The sequence below is a fragment of the Phalacrocorax carbo genome, chromosome 18, assembly GCF_963921805.1.
Source record: "Phalacrocorax carbo chromosome 18, bPhaCar2.1, whole genome shotgun sequence".
Lineage (NCBI taxonomy): Eukaryota > Metazoa > Chordata > Aves > Suliformes > Phalacrocoracidae > Phalacrocorax > Phalacrocorax carbo.
Window position 1 is genome coordinate 11,061,748 of NC_087530.1, and position 18,839 is coordinate 11,080,586.

At 49.1% G+C, this 18,839-nt stretch overlaps 1 long non-coding RNA gene across 1 annotated transcript; it reads right to left on the reverse strand.

Annotated features, from left to right (window-relative positions):
* Positions 1-46: 46 nt before the first annotated feature.
* Positions 47-6,959, reverse strand: LOC135316221 (uncharacterized). The gene is made up of 2 exons (XR_010375654.1): positions 6,205-6,959; positions 47-2,145 (listed from the first exon to the last, which is right to left on the reverse strand). It is a non-coding gene; the product is annotated as an uncharacterized LOC135316221 (long non-coding RNA).
* Positions 6,960-18,839: the final 11,880 nt, after the last annotated feature.

Genomic DNA, 18,839 nt, shown 5'->3' on the forward strand with positions numbered 1-18,839 from the left:
TAAGGAGAGATGCAAGGCCTGAATGAGAACAGAGACAATCTAAACACCATATATAAAAAAGAGTTTATTGGAAGTAAACATGATGATATTTACAGGGATAAATCCAGCATGTGATCAGCAGAGCAAGGCATTCCTGTCCCTTCACCGTTCCTTAAGGGCGCAGCAGTCAGGACATCCACCTGCCCAATTCAGGTCCCTGTTCAGGTTCATCCGTCCTGTTGAGGCTGGGAGCCCAGCTTGTGCAGTGAAGCCAGTCTTATCCAGTACCACCTCGGTAATTAATTTAAACACTTTTTGCATAGCAAGTGCTCCCAGCAAATTCACATACACTGTAGCAGAAAAGCAGGGAGATCATCCAGCTGCGCGTCCCCCGTAAGACCAGGGCAGAGTCAGCTCTAGGAAACCACCCAGAAACGCTTTCTGAATATTTTTTCTCCTGACACTTTCTCCATTTGTTGCTCTGTTAGTTTTGGATGTACCTGCATGTATTGGGATAGGCAGTGGACGCCTCGGGAAATAGCCACAGCGTCACAGAGCTGAGGCGCATCTTTGCAGTGAGTTTATGCTTTGAAATGTGCAGAAAGTGTTAATTGCTACTCCTATCTCCTTTGTCAAAAATATCTGAACACAAAGCATGAGCTTCACCTCCCCTAACCGTAGAGGTCTACGTCTGAATTACTTCTCCAGCTTGCCTGGGATAGAGCATCAGGCACTTCAAGAGCACGGTTCAGCCAGCTTTCTTTTGATGTTTAACTTTGGAGGAGACTAATCACAGCCCCTCATGTGCCTACCTTGGGCCAGGTGATTCCTGCCATGAGTGACTGAACAAACACAGTGTCAACCGACAGGAACATTTTGCAAACAACTGAGAAGCAGACAAATGTGCAAATGTATCTGGTGGCTACTTCTGGATAATGAATGCATAATCTATTCCGACTCCCTTCCCTATCTACTTCTGGATAATGCATCTGTGAGCCTGAGTCAGGTTCATAAATGGTTGGCAACGAGAAAAACAGGCTGCGTTTGAGCCAAACATTATGTTCAGCAAATAAGGCAGGGAGTTTTGCCATGGACAGTTGCTGTTAGAGCTCAGTGTCAGAATCCCTCCAGCGCTTAGCGACTCCCATCCTGCGCGCAGCTGCTCCGTGGGGTGGCAGGACGCAACGATTGACTTTTGCCTCTAAAACCTAATTTTATGCTGAAACCGCAGACTCTAATAAAAGAGCAATATTGTATTCCTTTCCCATCTATCTGCTCATTAGAAAGTCGCTCTTATGTTTGGCTTGACTGCTGGGAATGCTCCAAAGAAAGCTAATTACAAGGTCACTGCAGTAAATTGCATTCGGTGGCATAACTCTGAGTCACCGGTTCAGGGCGCTTTCCCCCTCCCACCCTGGAGTAACTCATTTAACAAGGGAGAAGAAAAACAGAAAAAAATTTACAGACTCCCACTGCATGACACTTAACTGGGAACCAGCATTTCCAAAGTGTCGTGACCTCTGGATGCCCCAGTGGAGGCAATTTCTCCTGGGAATGGTGACAAACTGGGCACCAAAGATTTCCCAGTCACTTTGGGAGATGCTGCTTATCAGCCACGCAGTCCTCGAGCGCGAAGAGAGGAGCCTGAAACCATTTGGAGGCTTCCCTGGGTTGCCCATGCAGGAGCAAATTTCATTCTTCCCCCAGGAAATGTACTCTCCATCTACTGAACCCTTTGGGAAGAAGAAAGAAAAGTCACTTTGCTGTGTTGGGTGGCAAAAGCCTCGTCCCATCTCCAGTGATCCCACTGCTGGCTGACACGTCCCCACCCTGGTTCCTCACCACACAGGGACAAGTTCCCAGGAGGAAAGGCTTCACTTCTTGGTTGTGCCAGGCTCAGTGAAGAGAATAAAGCTGCACGTTGCAGGTCACGGTACCTGGAGGATGCTCTCATGCCGGCTGCTGCTGCAAGGTGGTAAGTCGGTGCAGCCCTCGTGAGGGATGGTTGCCTCTGGCTCAGTAATCTCTCCCCACTCTCCCCAGCAGATGCATTCTCACGCTTTCCGGATGATCCGCCCTGGCTTCCTCCAGTCCCTGTACCTCTCCCTGCGCACCGAGTGGACCAGAGGCCTGGAGAAGCTGGAGTGGTTTGATCTGGTGGTGTTGCTGGTGAGGAACAAAGTGAGATACGGTTACTGGTGTGGGTCAGAGTCAGGGCACATCTCCTGCATCTAGTGGAGGCTCCTAAAAGTACAGGGAATTTTGGTCAGCAGAACCGGGTTCAGCACTGCTGCTTCCAAGAGAAGGGCCAGTGCTGGATCGTGCTGCAGCCCCTAATGCTCAATGGACTGCAGAGACCCAGGGGTGAGCCTCTCCTACACACTTAAAGTGGTGATGGAGACAGTCCCTGTCCCAGCTACTGGAGGTCTGGGAGACAGCTGCTGAACTGCAAGTGTACAAATGTGAGCTTAGAACCCCAGGAACAGCCTGCCAGAGCCCCAAGGACCATCCCCTCTGGCCAAGTTGGCCACTGAAACCAAACTCCCTGGGTCTTCAAAACTTCCACTTCGAATACCTTTCAGCAGTTTTCCTTAAAAACCACTAAACCCAACAACATGCACACCTGGCACTTCTTTGGGCTTTTGCCACCCTTGCCACAGTGTGCGCTCTCTCGGGGGTTATCCAGGGTGGAACCAACCGCACCGCAACCAACCACACCACGTGCCGAGACACCCAAGGACAGCCTAGCAGGGCTGGCTGCAGGAGCAGCGGGGCTGTGTTCACCCAGGGCTCTTCTGGGATGACTTAATGCTCAGGCCCACTTGCCCCGGGCATTTCTACTCTCCCTAGGTGATGTGACCCAGGCTTTTCTTTCCTTCCTCCTGGCTAACACCTTCACTACCCAGGTTTATATCTAGCTTTTGCAAAGATTGCAGAAGGCTGGCGCAGTGAACGTGCACGTTCTCCTGCCAGTGCAGGGGTGATGCGGGGCACGACACTGTCTGAAGGGATTTGCAGTGAAATTCATACGGGGTGAAGCATGTCCCCTCCCCATCCCTGCAAAAAGGGTGGTGCAGTGGTGAGCTCTGGTACTGGTGATTAGACATCTCTCCTCTCTCTAGACCCTGCTCAGAGACATTCCTCCTGTGATCCCCAGTGGTTCTGTCAATAAAAATCACCCAGATATCATTTCCCGCCGTGCCCGTAAGCAGTGGAGGGGACAGCGAGGAAAGGCTGGTGGAGAGCAGAAGTGGCGTGGGATGCCAGAAGTAGCTGATGAATGGAGGCAGGGAGTGGGGGAGCTGCCAGCCACTCCAGGAGCGGAGGAAGACAGAGCTGGGGGAAAGCTGTGAATGTGAGAAAAAGCAGTTTACAACAGAGCTTGTTACTATTCAACATCCACAAAAGGAGGAAGAGCCCTGAAATCCCTGTCTGTGCTGAGGCTACAGTCAAGAGACAGCTCTCGTGTCCTAATTAGCTTGCTGCTTTATAACTTAATTTCCTAATTGTTTTTTCAAGTTAATTACTTTTAACAGGCTGGGGAGGTGGCAGCTCAGGCCCTGTGGGAGGAACTAAAGGTTCACCTCTACAGCACTGGCCCAGTTCCAGGCTGTGCTGGGAAGCAGGGTGGCCTTACATCCACTTCTTGCAAGGAGGTCTGCCTTGCTGCTATCTCAGGTTTAAGCCCTTACAGGAAGGTTTTGGGTGACTTCTTTGGCAATGTCTGCAAATCCTTCCTAAAATTCAGTAATCCTTGGATCCCAGACCGCACCAGCCCCTTGCTCTCATTCCTCCCAGCAGCGAGAGGCGGCTCGACGGCTGTGTGCACAGTGGCAGCAGCCACCGCGCTCCGTCACCGCTGACACTAGGGCTGAGCTCGGCTGGGTGCCCCAGATCCGTATGTTCAACCTGGTGCAGGTGTGGGCGTACAGTTACTTTCTGTCAATTAAATCAAACCCAATATTGTGGCCTGCTTTATGCATCTATGCTGGCTCCAGATCAGCTGCGAGAGGACAGGTGGTTCTCAGGCCAGGCTCCCATGGACAGATAGTACCTGGCCCAGCATTAAACCAACTGGTGTGACCCTCGCTTTTGAGCTGGCTTTGTGCTGTGGTGCTCCTGATCTGACACGAGGCATGAGGAAACTTTCTTGCACTGCTGAGCCATGGCTTGAACTCTTTGGACAACTAGGCTACAGGCGTCACAACCATTTCTGAGCGTTTTCTAAACCCAAGCCTATACTGAAGGGTGAACATCTGGCTCCAGCTATGCTCTCTGAGCACTGGAAAACCTGGCCTCGAGGGCTCATCACTCAAGAAACCTTCAGCATTATTGCAGTGGGGGTGTATGGGTCCAGGCTCCACCAGAGCAGGGCGTCCATCCATGCAGGACAATCCTAATTCCACTAAGAGGATCCTAATTCATCCTGTAATTTTCCAGTTCTCCAGGCTGAAGAGCTTCCCCTGTTTACCAAGCAAACTGCGAACGATCTGTGTGACACACACAGACCTGGCAGCTCTGCTTCCCCAGGCTGGCTGGAGTCAGCTAGAGGAGCGGCAGGAGCACGTATTAGGGCATGGCCAGGTGGGGCAAAGCCTGCTGCGACAGCAGGCAGGGTGGGCTGCGCATTCAGCTCAGATGGTGACGGCTGGGATGTCCCCAGGGTGCGGGGCCCTGCATAAAGCATCCAGCTTGGTCCCACCTCCCTGAATGAGGCTGGGTCAGATGGCAGCCCCGAGGGATTTCTGGTTTTGATGGGATACCTAATTCCCTTAGGTTCTCTCAAAAAAAACCCCAACAGTCCTATGACATCATCCTGGCTGCTTGATGCAAGTTGTTTGGAGGCCTCTAGTAAATATAATTATTCCATTAGGTTGTTTGCATTGCATCCTTTTGCTAGCATTGGAGTACCTCAGACCTCGGCGCAAATTACTGTCCAATGCCTCCCTGCACTCCTCCTTGAAGACAGAAAGGAAATCTGCCTCTAATCTCAATTACAATCCAGCCAGCCCCATCGCTTTCAAGCTATTTCTGCACTGGAGCTGTCTCCGCCCATGGCTGCGTTCCCAGTGCAAATCATTTTACTTGTACAACTAGACCGTGCAAGGTGCAGTTCAGCTTTGCTGGCCCGGAAATTGAGCCAGTGAATTTATCCCTGAAATGCAGATGAAGAGACTGGTATCTGCTGGCTACGGATTTCCAGCAAGACGTGGGTGCATCCTTGCACCACTGCTTTCTCTTGGTGGTCTTGTCTATGGAGACACCTTTGGGGAGTGTACGTGCAGCACGAAGCACAGTGGGGCTGGAATTGCTGGGCTGGAATTGCTGCACGTCAGAGGATTAGGATAAGGAGTGAGCTGTGAGCTCGGCTCAGTCGTGCTGCAGCTGTCAGACCTAGAGCAAACTGGGTCACAGGCATCTTTTTAGGTCCCAAGCTACGAGGTGTTGGTGTGCCATTGCCTGAGATCTGGCAGGTGGTGAATTTTGGGTCCTGGGGTGTAAGCCTCTAACCACGCAGCCGATGGATAGCTGTCAAGATATCTTTCATTATAAGACCCTAACCTTATTAAAATCATGATTACCCCAAACATTATTACAAGCAAACAAGACACGAACGTTTGCAGAAACATATTTGAATTTTAAGGACATGCAGCATTTTTCTTTTATGTTCTTATTTCCACAGCTCATTTTTGTTGTTGGGCAGAAAACAAGGAAGGGATTAGTGTAGCGGGCACAGCCCAGAGAGTGGGAGGAGACGGCGAGATAGTGACATGCACGCTAGTGATTTAACATGAAATACTCAGATTGTGAAGAGTCTCTAGAGGTTTGTGCCTCATTGATGAATATCACGCACGAAGCGTAGCTCCTTGTGCTACCCACATTTTTCTCTCCCAGGTGTGTTGATTTGGAACCCGAGTCACAGGAAATATACTGAGTTACAGCACATTTCCACAAAAAAGAAAAAAAAAAAAAACAAAACAAAAAATCCCCAAACAAATCACTGGTGTATTTATCCATGAGTGTGTCAAATGCACAGTATGTTCAGATAAGACAGACTCAAAAGATTAACGGACCTTAATCCCACCTCTGTGCATTAATACACAACAGATGATACACACGTGCACACGTCTATAAGCACCGATGTACGTACACAAAAGGCAATCTTCCCCATCACAACATACCTGAGTTATCCACCTTTTGGAAACATAACAGGCATTAACTCACCTAGAAGACCAAACCGGACCCGCCTGCTTCTTTGGCTTGGCTATCTGCTTCTGGTACTCCATCCAGCCACTCACCAGCTCGTGAAGGATCATCACGTAGAGCAGGAAAATAAGAATCCTGGGATCCATTCGTGGCACTTCGGGGTCTGCTTCATTGGGTACAGGTGACATTTGATCGAGAGCGATGGGAGGTCAGCCGGAGGGGTGCAGCTCCTGCGGGCAGGGCTCTCGGGAATGGGGGGAGCTGGAGGGATGAAAAGGTCGCTGCTGGAGAGGAGCCTTGCAGGCTGGGTTTTGTGCAGAGTGAATTAATGCTGTAAAAATCTCCCGGGGGGATGAGAGGCTGGTGCCTATCGCGTGAAGCAGCATAAACACGGCTGCAGAGGCTACGGACGGTTCCTTTAACGGGGTGGATCACATCATCTCAGACTCCATCCCTTTTGTCTCCCTCTCACTCGTGCTTTGTCTGCATTACTCTGCAGCCATAAGCTTCCTACACTTTTATTGCAGGAGCAGCCCCGCTTCAGCAGCGCCCCTTTGATTGGCAGCAGTGGGGGAGAGTTGGCTGCTGAGCCCGCAAGCCGGCAACGGGAGCACTGTCTGGCTGCAAAGAATAAATTGAAAACCCCAGTGAATGACTAGGGATTCTCCAAGCTGTCTCTTCCCAGTGTCTCAGGATTTTGGGCTGCACTGAGCCAATGTTGATCAGGAGTGTTACTGAGTATTTTGCAGCTGAGAAATCTTTTCTTCCGCTCACTTTTCTCACACTCTTATTTTGTTCTACTCATCATTATTCCTCACCTAAATCTTCAGCTGCTCTTTCCCCAGGGGTACCCGAAGCACAGGAAAACCCTGGTGGCACAGCTTCCAGTCTTTTCCACACCACGGCTCCTCTCCCAGCCCCTCCACCTCTGCCTGTTTAGCAGCGTAGTATCTTGCTCAACTGAGATCTGCTTGTAACACCAGATCCCCTCAGCCTCTCCCTTCCTTCCCCCATGGAGAGCCCCAGGACAACATGAAATATATATGCCTGGTATTTCTAGCAGGATAAAAGCATAGCCCAGTCTTGTTTACTCACTTGTATAAACAGAGCAAAAAAAAATGCCCTTTTTTCAGCATTTAAATCAAGCCTTATCAATATCCACCTTGTATTTCTAAGAGCACCTTTCACAAAATTAATGTTATTCCAGTGAAACCTTTCTGCAAGTAAAACAGTAAGCCCTCAACAATTATTTAATTCTCAAGATCATCTAGAAGCAAGAAGGCAGATTGACCAACCTACCTTTGCTTAATGGAGCTGTACCCATTCAGTGCAGAAAAGGAGGCCCAGATGGAAGACAAGTACAGTGACTCTCATGATCTTCAACTCCACAGCTCCTACATAAAGACCGGGACCACCGGGCTTGCCGTCTGACACGGCGCAGGGTTTGACAGGCTGATCAGTGCGATTCTTCAAGGACAGGCATGACAGCCATGTAATACACAACGTCACAATAAGCTTACCGTGAGGAAGTTTCTTCTCCACTAACTCAGGTTATGTTACCTGTGGGTTTAACACTTGAGGTTAGATGTTTCTCAGAAATTTTTGCCCTTTGGTATATAACAGCAGACAAGTGCACAGAGGCCAGGGATTTTGATAGTTTTATATTAAGTACAAATTTAATGCACATTAGGGGATGCTAATTACACAGTACGCCTGCACATTAAAAAAAAACCCAATGGCAGTAGCAACATCCCAGCCAAATGTGAACCTCAAAGTACTGTGTGACTTTTCTTCAGCTAACTAATTTTTTTTCATTTATGAGTCCCGAAGTGCTGAGTAACTCTCTAAATCAGGAGAAGATCTCATAGAGCAAGTGAATGAAACAAGCAAGGACTGGAGGTGTTCTAGCAGCTACAAAAATGGGAATACTTGAAGTTCTCCATGAAAGGATAGTGGAGCTGTTCCTATAGCAACAGAGACAGTTGCCAGGCTGCAGGAGATGAGTTCTAATGTATGGTACAAGTCATACGTAGTGAGGGATTTTAGACTAAGGACAACACTGATGTTTTATACATATGCATTTCTAAATGAGTAAAGACAACGTGACTCCTTTGTTCCAGGGGAGAGCAGATTTTTACACAAAATCAAAGAGAGAAATTACTGGGGTAAGAGTGGCAGGATAACTCATTACAACTTACTCCTAGTTTTGTATTAGGTGCTCCATCTTATGAATACAAAATAGTTTTCAAAAATCTCCTTGCTGCCGAACGTTACTGCTTGATTGACAAACACTCCTTTTAAAACCCCAACAGACTGCAGACTGCCTCTGCCCAGCCTCTGCTCTTTTACCATCCTCAATACTCAAGCAAACACCACCATGGCCTGAAAATCTTCATGAGTCTTTAAAAAGTCATCTGAACTTTAACGCACATTTTTTTTGTTAAAAATGTCACCAGTTCACCCTCAATACCACGTAAGGTAGAAAAGCCAACAACCTGTGAGTTATTGCCAGAGCCAACAGCTCTTAATACAGCAGCTGGTTTCCAAACAGCTTGGTGACTTGTAACAAGCTGCAAGTTCTTTGACAAAGGATTGAAAAAAGGAACTGGAAGGGCTGATTTTGGAACGACCAAAGCCGGGTGTGGGAGGGCGGGGCGGGGCGGGAGCTAGCCGTGGTGCTGAAGGGCCCCTCCAGTGGCCGGGGGGTACAGGGGTAGGGGACCCTCCCCATGGCATTGGGGTGCTCTGAGACCCTCTGTGAAGCTGAGGGCGGTTCTCCTCTGCCCCCCAAGTCCACATTGGTACATAAATTCATCCCAAGAACACAGCTTCAGTTGTCCTGGAAAGGTTGGTGGGAGTGGAAGAACCTGCGTGAGTCCTTCAATTTGTGCAAATACCCTCTGAGCAGAGTCCAGAGCAGCTGGCAAACTCACCGGGGACTCCTAAGGGGGTGGAGCAAATATTAACTGGGCTGTTGCACACGTTCATAGACATCAGTATGAGACAGACACGCCAATAAAACATGTATTCAAGAGTATCACATAACACAGGCAGCTGAGTGCTGAGACAGCCCGTACCTGCAGACCAGAGCCTTGATCTGCTTCTCGAGGAGTTGTGCATTGTTCTGCAAATGGTTCTAAGAGCCAGCATTCCTCAGGTACGTCATCTCTCTCTCCTGCTGTTTTCAGACAACTCTGTACAAAAACGACAAGTAGGTCAAATATGAGTGAAGGCTGTGTGAAAGAAGTGGCATGTAAAAAAAGTGGCCCAAGCCTTAAGTGAGAGGGGAGCAGGACCTGAGATCATAGGAGAGAGCCTGGGAATCAGGGAGGCTCTGAAGAACAGAAGAAAATGAAAAGGAGGCTCTGGGGTGCCAAGCAGCCTGCCTTAGTTTTGGTGGGGCAGAAACCCCTGCAGAGGACAACTCTTTCAGCTCACAGTTTAAGCAGCCACAAATGGAATGGCAACGTAGCTGAGCCTCTGATGCACTGATAAACTCCCTTCTGAAGGAGTGGAAGCAGCAGCGTGTGCAGGTTTGCAATTCCTTTGTGAAACCAGGGTGGAAATGAGGCCAGGCTCCTTTGTCCAAGGCACTCGGTCCAGCTGGTTGGGCTGGAAGGAAAACCCAGGATACTTCGGTAGTCACTGAGCCCTTCGCTCATTGCAAATGGCACAAAGCACCTCCACCAGCCTGGCTGCTGCAGCCATTCTTTTGGGCTGTGTATTGTTAGAGCAAAGGCATCAAGGAACAGAAATGTGTCATTGTTCCTTTCTGTTAGATGACAATCTAGGCCTCTTTACTGCTAAAGAGATGTTAAAAAAATGGAGGTGGTAGGTGCCAGTTGGTATTTATATTCATTGCAGCCCTAAGGGCACACTGCAACACCAAAGACCACCTTCCTTCATGCTCCCTGGGAGCATCCACCTCCCCATTCTTCCATTTGGAAGATGGCACAACTGACTAACAAACCGGAAACCCCACCCTTCCTAAGGCTCACCATTGACCCAGAACTCACACAGTCTCCAACCTGCATCACAGAAAGGCAGCAATAATCGTTTTGTTACAGTAAATCAGGGTTGACCTAGACTGTGTTTGGCTTGTTGCAATTATTGACTTTTTAGAAGGAACTTCTGAGCTTCACTGAAAAGACAGTGATCTGCATTCCCCTTGTACAGGGCCCAAAGCCTGCAGGGATTCCTCTAGCTAACAGGATAGTCAAGGACTGGAAACCTCAAACCACCCCCACACAGGCCAAACTGAAATATCAGGCCAAGCAGCTCTTAAAACAGACCACATGGTCACGGTCCAAAATTCCTGTGGAGTCCAGAAGGTACAGTGACCCCCCCCAGGGAGCAGTCAGGCCACAAGCATCTGCAAGTGGAAGTCCCTCCACTTAGACACAGTGTTAGTAAAGGAGGATGTGAGGTCCTAGGGTCTGGTGTCTTCAAATACCCCAAGCAGGACCCTGTTAGCTGCAGGGGTGCGTCCCGCATCTCCAGACACACTGTCCTCAGGCAAAGCCCGTGAATGCCATTCTGCCGGGACAGGTGAGATGGAAAACAGATTCCTTTCTCTGCCCTTTGGCCGCTCTTCAAGGAACCCGCTTGTAAAAAGCCCTCTGTAATTATACGATTATTCATTAGAGATTAAACAGAGACCATGGTGCTCATTTGGAGGAGGCTGTGGGTTGGTAACAAATCCAGCTGTGACCTACTGGACCAGATGTTTTTTTGTTGCTACCCAGGCTTCGTTTCACAAGTCAGTAGCGACTCTGGCCCAGTGACCCTGACACCTTGAATGAAGCTTCACGTGCAGTTCAGGGGAATAAACTCCTGCAGACACATCTCTCCCTCTTTCCTCTCTCATTCACATGTGGTGTCTACTTCCTAAGCTCAGAAGGAGTCAAGCAGATCTGGAACCAGAGGGGAAAGTGGAAAAACAACTGCCAAAAGAGCCAGAAGAAAGCAGATCGCAGCCTTCAGAGTGGATAGGAAATGGATTTTCAGAGTCAAAAAGAAAAAGAGGTACTGCAGAATCTGTCAGCACCTTCCATAGCCTCATACGAGTCAACAGTTAATAAAAGACAAAGAACAGATGCTCTGAGACATTTCTTCTGAGGATTTTTAATTGCTGCTACCTATAAATGTGCTTGAAAAAGTAGTAGTATGAAACTTGCACTCTTAATCATCAGATTGCTTTGTATCAGATTGCCAATGACTAATCACTAGGATTTTATAAACATTTCACCACTTTTTCATTCTGTTAACCCTGAACAGCCAACACAGCTTTGGCACAGCAAATTGATGCTAGCCTGAGGGAAAAAAATATTAAAAACTACTAAAAATAATAATTGTCTCCTGAGTTCTGGACTTTTTTCTACGACAACAGCACAGGAACCAGCAAGGATTTAGTCTGAGTCAAGCCGGATGGCTGGTTACAGGGATTATCTTTCTTCCTCCTTTGCCATAGAACTGACATTCGCAGAACCTGAAGAACAAGGAAAGACTGAACTCGCTTCTGGGCTGCTGCCTTTAACGCAGGCAGATACAGAAGCTGTGGTCTAATACAGATGCATTTCCTTTTCCCTGAGCACAGGTCACGCTGATCAGGAGAAGCAGCAGCATGAGCTCATCTCCGCGTTGCAGTCTATAAGCCCAGGTGAGATACCTTTGTCCCTTGTACAATTGTTTTGCAAGAAAAGGAAGCGGGTTTCACTGCGTCCAGTTGTTCAGCTTTGTCCTTCTCATTAAACCCCCCTTGCAGGTCCCGCAGGCCAAAATCCACCCACACAGATCACTTAGTTGCTTTCTGTGAAGTTACCCTTCAAGCTGGACTGACCTCATTATCTTTAGTACAGTCTCTACATGCTAATGGATGCTCCTCTGGTCATTGATGGTCCTGCTTGCACTGCGGGCCATGACAGTATTAACCAGGTTTAAAACCTGATTCCCCTCGAAAGCAAGAAACTTTCCAATATCAGTGCCTCCTGCCAGAAGAATCTCATTATTAGGGCTGATATATAAACCCAGCATAAAGCTAGAGGATTCCTGTAAGTGAATTCCCAGCACACAAGACTGGCAGTAGGCAAGGACAATCTGCTCACAACGTGTGTGAACCCCAGGTCCATAAACACCCCAAGCTGAGCCGCGCTTTGCCCCCAGGCAGAGGGCACCAAGCTGTAAATGCAGCAAGAGCTGGGGCTTGAGCACACATCGCCCCTCTGCCCAGCCAAGCCACCAAAGCAGGACCCGGCTGAATGTCCTGCTACCCTGGCCATAAAAGCACCTAGATGGGAAAGATCTCTGCCATTTACACTGCCTGGTCTGCTGGGACCAGATAAGGGAGAGGGGACAGCAGATCTGAACATGATGGCAGTAAGTGCTGGGTGCCCCAGGGCAAGAAGTAGAGGACCTGGGAAAGAAAATGCAGAGGAGTCCATGAATGGCAAAGTCTGGAGCGACCACAGAGCTGAAACCCTGCCTGACAGCATTGCGAGTGACCTGCACTTGGGTGGAGCTGCCCTTAATCCCTGTTTTACACCCACCTGAAGCTCCAAGAAGCTGACTTGCCCTTGTTTTTAATGCCAAGCCTGACTCTGGTGGAGGGAGAGTGCTGGCAAGGATACCCAGAGCATGTCTGTGGGTTCACAGCCATAGGGACGGAGTTTGGACCAGCTGGGCTCAGCCCGTGTAACAGCCCGACTGGGAAACAAAGGTGAGAAAGCAAGCTATAGAATGCAGAGCTCTGCAGGTGGCGGCAGGATCTATCAAAGCTGCAGAGGTAACTGTGCAGAAATACTTACTCCTCCTGAAAAGCTGCTCCATTGAGACAGCTGTATTAATAGTGGCATTTGTATGCCAGGAGAGACTTCTTACTGCTGTACAAAAGAAAACATAAAGCAGCATCTGTGTGTCATCTATCAAAATTGCAAGAAAGGCCAGAAACTCTAAATCACCCAGTACTGTTCAGTCTCCCCTCTGCTGGGAGAGACCCAGAGCACTCGGGTACCAGCTGCGGCACAGCTCCTGCCCCGCGCAGCCCTGCTGCCGGCCACCTCCAAACACCACCTCCCTTCGACTGAGACACAACCCTGGGGTAAAGAGATCTAAAATAGTACGTAGAGCATCCGGAAGCACCTCTACATACACCTACAGGCAAAACCTGTGTTGTTCTCCATCCCGAAATGGCTGAACTCCTCTGAAAAAGGAATAAACGAGATTTTTCATGTCACTTCATTTTCTGGGCTAGGTGCCATGCTTCGAAAGTCAAAGTAAGACACTCATGCCAAGGAAGCTGGATAAGGGGCTCCTTGCTTACCGGGGAAGTCACATACCAAGTCTCCCACCATGCACAACTCATCAGAATTAACCTAAAAGCGACTGTAAAGCCTGAACCAAAGAGCAGCTCTGCCAGAAAAGTATCTTGGAAAGTGATAACTCCGTTTTCTGCTGTGCAGCATCTGCTCCAGACTTTGTTAGACACTCCTTTTAAATGTCCGTCTTCCCTCCAGCCATCTGCATCACAACCCATTGTTCCCAACCACTTTTCCAGTGGATCTGCTGCCCACAGCACTAAGGAGAACAGGACGTTCTGCCAACAAGCAGATGCTTTTGAGCAGTCAGACATGTGAAGATGCATGACAATGCCTTCCAGTTGCTGGGTCCCCACCTCTTATTACCCTTTAAGTCACAGCCTAGCAAAGCCTGCCATTTACAAGGGTCCCAGCTTTTGTGGGACTGTTTGGGAAATAGTGTCAAGGGGTTGGAAACCACAAGTTGGCAACCACTGCTCTCCAGGAGGATGATTTCATGGCTATTCTTTTCCACCACGGTAGGTTTAATCCAGAGAAGTGCAGGAGGTGCAGGCTGTCAGAATCCAGCCCTTTTTTTGAACAAAAGTTTTCCTTTAATGGGTGGAAATTAGTGCAATGGATCCTACTGAGACCACAGCACAACCAAAGGATTGTGCAGAAGGAAGACTTCTGAATACACTGCCCTAACAGTAGCTATACCCGACCTGCCAAGCTCCCCAGTTTCCTTGTTGCAGAGCAAAGCAGGTGTGAGAGATAAAACATCTAAATTTTTGAGACTTCTCCTAAAGGCACTGGGTGGACACACATGGTCCCTTGTCAAAAGTCCAAGGTTTAAATGCCTAAATTGGATGGATCTTGGTGGGAAATCAGGCACCTAAGTGGTAGGGAAGTAGTAAAATACCTTTTTATTTTTTAAGGTAAAATGCTCACATTTGTTCTAAGCACATTCCACCCAAGCAGGACTTGGGTAGGTGTCACCAAGACACTGCAACAGCACCAGCAAGAACCACACCAGCATCTTCTTTCCAACTGCCAGGTTGTGGCATGGCTCTGCAGGCAGGGTGTGTGCTGCTACCTCACTGTTCCTTTCTTTCCTCCAGGAAAAAATCTACCGAGCAACACACCTGGTGAGATACAGGAAGATTTTTTCAAGGTCACGCACATCTCACAGCACATCTGAGCTGAGGGACCAGGTCTCCAGGCTAATGCTGGTCAGTGAAAGGCTGCGCATCTGCCAAGTGAAAGGACATGCCCTTCCCCAAAAAAGAGCAGCAAACCAAAGGCAGAGGTGTCAGCCCAGCCTCAGGGAGCTCCAGGGAAGCAGGAACAGACTTGCTGAACCACAAAGCCAGGATGGTCAAGACCCCCAACAGTACAGGACAAGAGGGTGACGGTCACGTCGCACCCTGATTTGACCTCCCGCTCACACCACACAAAGGTGCATGTTGGGAACCAGCACCTACCATGCAGTTCTGCTCTCCTCCACAGCAGGCCAGGAAGATGCACCTGCCTGCTTCCACTGCACACCAGCCCAGGAGCCAACCTTTGAAATCACAGCATGAACGATTGGTGGGTCTCCAGGCACTCCAGCAGTGAGGGGAAAGGATCAGGAAGGCTGTTTACTCTGGGACTGACAACCTCCGCCCTTCCCAGGGAACCCCTCACGACCAGCAGTCCTTCCATTGCCTGGGCATGAACAGGTAGAGCAGAGGAGGTAACAAAGGACACATCATGTGAAAACACCATGGGTGCTTTCCTGTGGTCCTGTAGCTGCTGAAATTATTAAGATCAAAAAGCTGACAATTTATTTTTTGAAGCTTTAAATCTTTGAGAAAGGAGGTGCTGTGATTTCTGTATTTGTCAGTAACTTTTCTGGCCAGGCTTACTTTGATGTATTTTCAGACCCATTCCCTGAAGCACGACTGGTAAGGAAAACGCTGGGGCAGCGCTTGGGGCAGCACAGAGCCTCAGTTCCTGCAGGAACCCACCGCTGCCACTCCAGAGTGTATCTGGGAAGGAGAGGAGGGCCGGTCACTTGTAAGCCTGATGCCCTGCTCCTTGCTTTGGCCAAAAATCGAGCTTTACTTGAGGCAGCACAGTGGGCTGAGCCACGAAATTGGAATTCTTCACTGTGCAGGTGGTGAGACCCTGGAACATGGGGAGGCTGCCCAGAGCAGCTGTGGATGCCCCATCATTGGAAATGTTCAAGGCCAGGTTGGATGGGGCTTGGAGCAACCTGATCTACTGGATGGTGTGCCTGCCCACGGCAGCCAGGTTGCAACTAGATGATCTCTGAAGGCCTCTTCCAACCAAACCATTCTATGAGAAGAACAAGATATTTGCTTCTGGCATTCAGGTAAAAGACATGATGGGCCCAAGTCTTATACCTGAGTTTAAGACAGAGAAGATGGCCATAAAGTATCATTTCCCTTATGCAAAGCTACGCCAAGGCACGCTCAACCCTTGAAAGGTGAAAGCTGGTCCCTGGCGATTGCTGACAACCCTCCATCTGCTGCTCCACCAGCAAGGCAGAGCCACTGGGCCTGAGGAGCAGGGAGGGAGCTGGCAGCAGTGACCCGTTCATCCATGCCAGCAAAGCAGGCTCCAGCTGGCCCGCTGGGACCTGTGCTCCAGAGCCAGCCGCACAGGGACCACAGGTTCAGGACAACCCAAGTTTTGTGTTCACCTCTGCAAGAACAGAGGCTGGACATGGAGGTGATTCACATTCCCAAACCCAGCCACTTTAGCTCAGCAAAGGAATCAAACAGGTCTGGTGCAGGATGCGTTCTGCCTCCCTGCACTGTACTCGCTGCAGGAATCCTCTTCTGGTCCTGGGGAGAAAGCTCTACGGTCTCCCTCATACCTGGTCCCTCTTTCGATTCAACGCCTAAGCCACAGCCTTTTCTGAGGTTGGACTAACACCCTTTTTTGCCCTGTTGGTTAAGAAATTCTACTGCTCTGGATTGCAGTTAAATGCACAGAAATTGGGAAAAAATTATTTCCTCTGGATTTCAGCCAATTCCTTTCTTAAAGCGCTTGCAACAGTGTTAAGATAATAAATCCTCAACATCCCAGAGCTGGAATTTCAGCCCAACCCATCACCTTACTTTGGGAACTGCTGCCTCACACACCAAGAAAGTTCCTAGTATCGCACTCCCAAGGGAGCTGAGCGCAGACACCCCAGAGCAGCACACTGAATTGAAACCAGACGCTTGAACCAAACACGCTCCTGCTTTCAGCAGGCACCAGTCCCATCAGCACTGCACATGCACATTAACTTCTTATAATCCAATGACCTTCAAAGTTAAACCTACAGGAGGCTTCCTTTTCACTATTGTATAGAGAGAAGGCCAGGAATCACCTGAAAACCAGGCTTGCAGCAAAACGGAGGGGACTCAGAATAACTAATGGGTATCCTGGGGGTCGTCATATTCTTTCTGGCCAAGCAGATTTGTTTGGTCTCCTCTTATCTTGGTCCACAAGCTATCCTACCTCAAATCAATACGTCAAGTGGAATCTGGCTGTGTTTTGAGACTATGCTAGGCATGCTTTGGGTGTCACATAGTTTGTCAGAGAATAGTATTTCACTATAATAATGGTCTCTTCCACTAGTTTTACATGAGACCCGGTTCCTCTGCTAGCACGGGCCTCAGTACCTGGCTACTTCTCTTGACTATTGCAGTTACAGTGCCCTGTCAATCTTCTCATGTAGCTTAATCCAAATTATTTGCTTCACAGCTCAACATAAAATTTCAGTTAAAAGTTAACCATCCAAAAAGCCTGAAGAACCTCTCTGGGCTATTAGTTACTCTGATCTCTCAGGAGAAGCACACAGAGAGGACCAAACTGCTCAAGCTAATGAGAATTCATTGTAAAAATTCACTCCCCAGTCAGGCACGGCAGGTTTGGAGAACACGCATTTTTTTTGTATCACATTCCCGTTGTAAAGATAAACTGTGACCTAAGTGTACAGAGGGAGCGATTCCAGCTCCCCGTGCCATGCCAAACGGGGAGGGATTTCAAGCAGCAGCATGTTTGGGGCAGCACAGGGCGGGCAGCCGGGGTGCACCACCCTCTAGTGTGCACTCACCGCAGCGCACACCTCTTGCACCCTGCACAGCATCTCAGCTGGTACCATTTACACAGGGCACGACAAAAATGCTGGATGCTACAGAGGCACCATGAAAGATTTAAAAAAGAATTCTCTTACACAGTGCAGCTGTACTTCACGTGGTAGCTGCGCTGCAGGACACGACCATCCGATCCAGCAGCATCTGGAGGAGTAGAAGAGAGTGAGCTCCTCCAAGCGGGAACCCCAGAGCAGAACCCCGAGACGCCCTGGCCCTGGCCCAGGCGGAAAGCGAGCATCCAGCCCGCAGCTGCAGCCAGCTCCTGCCGCAGGCTGCGCAGGGGTTTACACATGCAACAGGAGCCTGTGTAATTTCTGGCACTGGAGCAAAACCATTTTCATCTCAAAGAATGGAAACACGGAAATGGAAACCAAGATGTTCCCTACTGAAACAAGGTTTTCTGAAAAGCGTCTTCCCTCTTACCACATCTTTGTGCAAAGGCAGGCCGGGAGAGCGCGGACTGGCAGCTGCTCCCAGTCTCCGCTGCCCAGATTACCCTCCTCAGCCAAAGCACAGGTAATCGCCAGTGTCTGCTCTGGGATTCAATTCCTTTGTGGATCTAAAAGCCTGGAAAAAATCACCAGCGTGTGTCTCAGTACTGCGGGTACAGGCTGAAACAGAGGCCTTTCTACCAAGTAATAAATCGCAGTCAGACTGGATTAAAAGAAGTTCATGCTGCAGGAGAGTACCAGTAGCACACGGTATAAAGGCAACCTTTAGTGACAGAGAGAATTCCCAACACAAACCTAAAATAACCTTCAAGTCCGAGCAGAGCACAGGCCTGAGCAGGCTCACTGCGAAAGGTTCGCCAGCAGCATGGGATGTTACCCTAAGTTACCATGGCAGTTTAAAAGGTTTAAAACCAAAACTTTGCAAGAAAGACCTGATTGTTATACCCAGTTCCTGTTTCTAACAAGTCCGATGCCAGAAGCGCTGAGAGCCTGCCAAAGGCAATACCGGCCCTGGGAGTTAAGGCACATAAAGGCAGCGTGGGCTGGAGGGCAATGCCCTTGTCTCACACACCAACCTAACCTGCCTCCCCAGTTCTCCCACAAGACACAGACAAGTCCCTGCAGAAAAGGAGAACTAAAGCACCAAGGCGATGAAGAGTGGCAACACTCACTTTCCTCATGCAGCACTTGAGAACTCGGGAGGAAGAAAACCATGCAAAGAGGGAGTCAGCAGCTTTTGGGAGAGATTTCCACCTCTA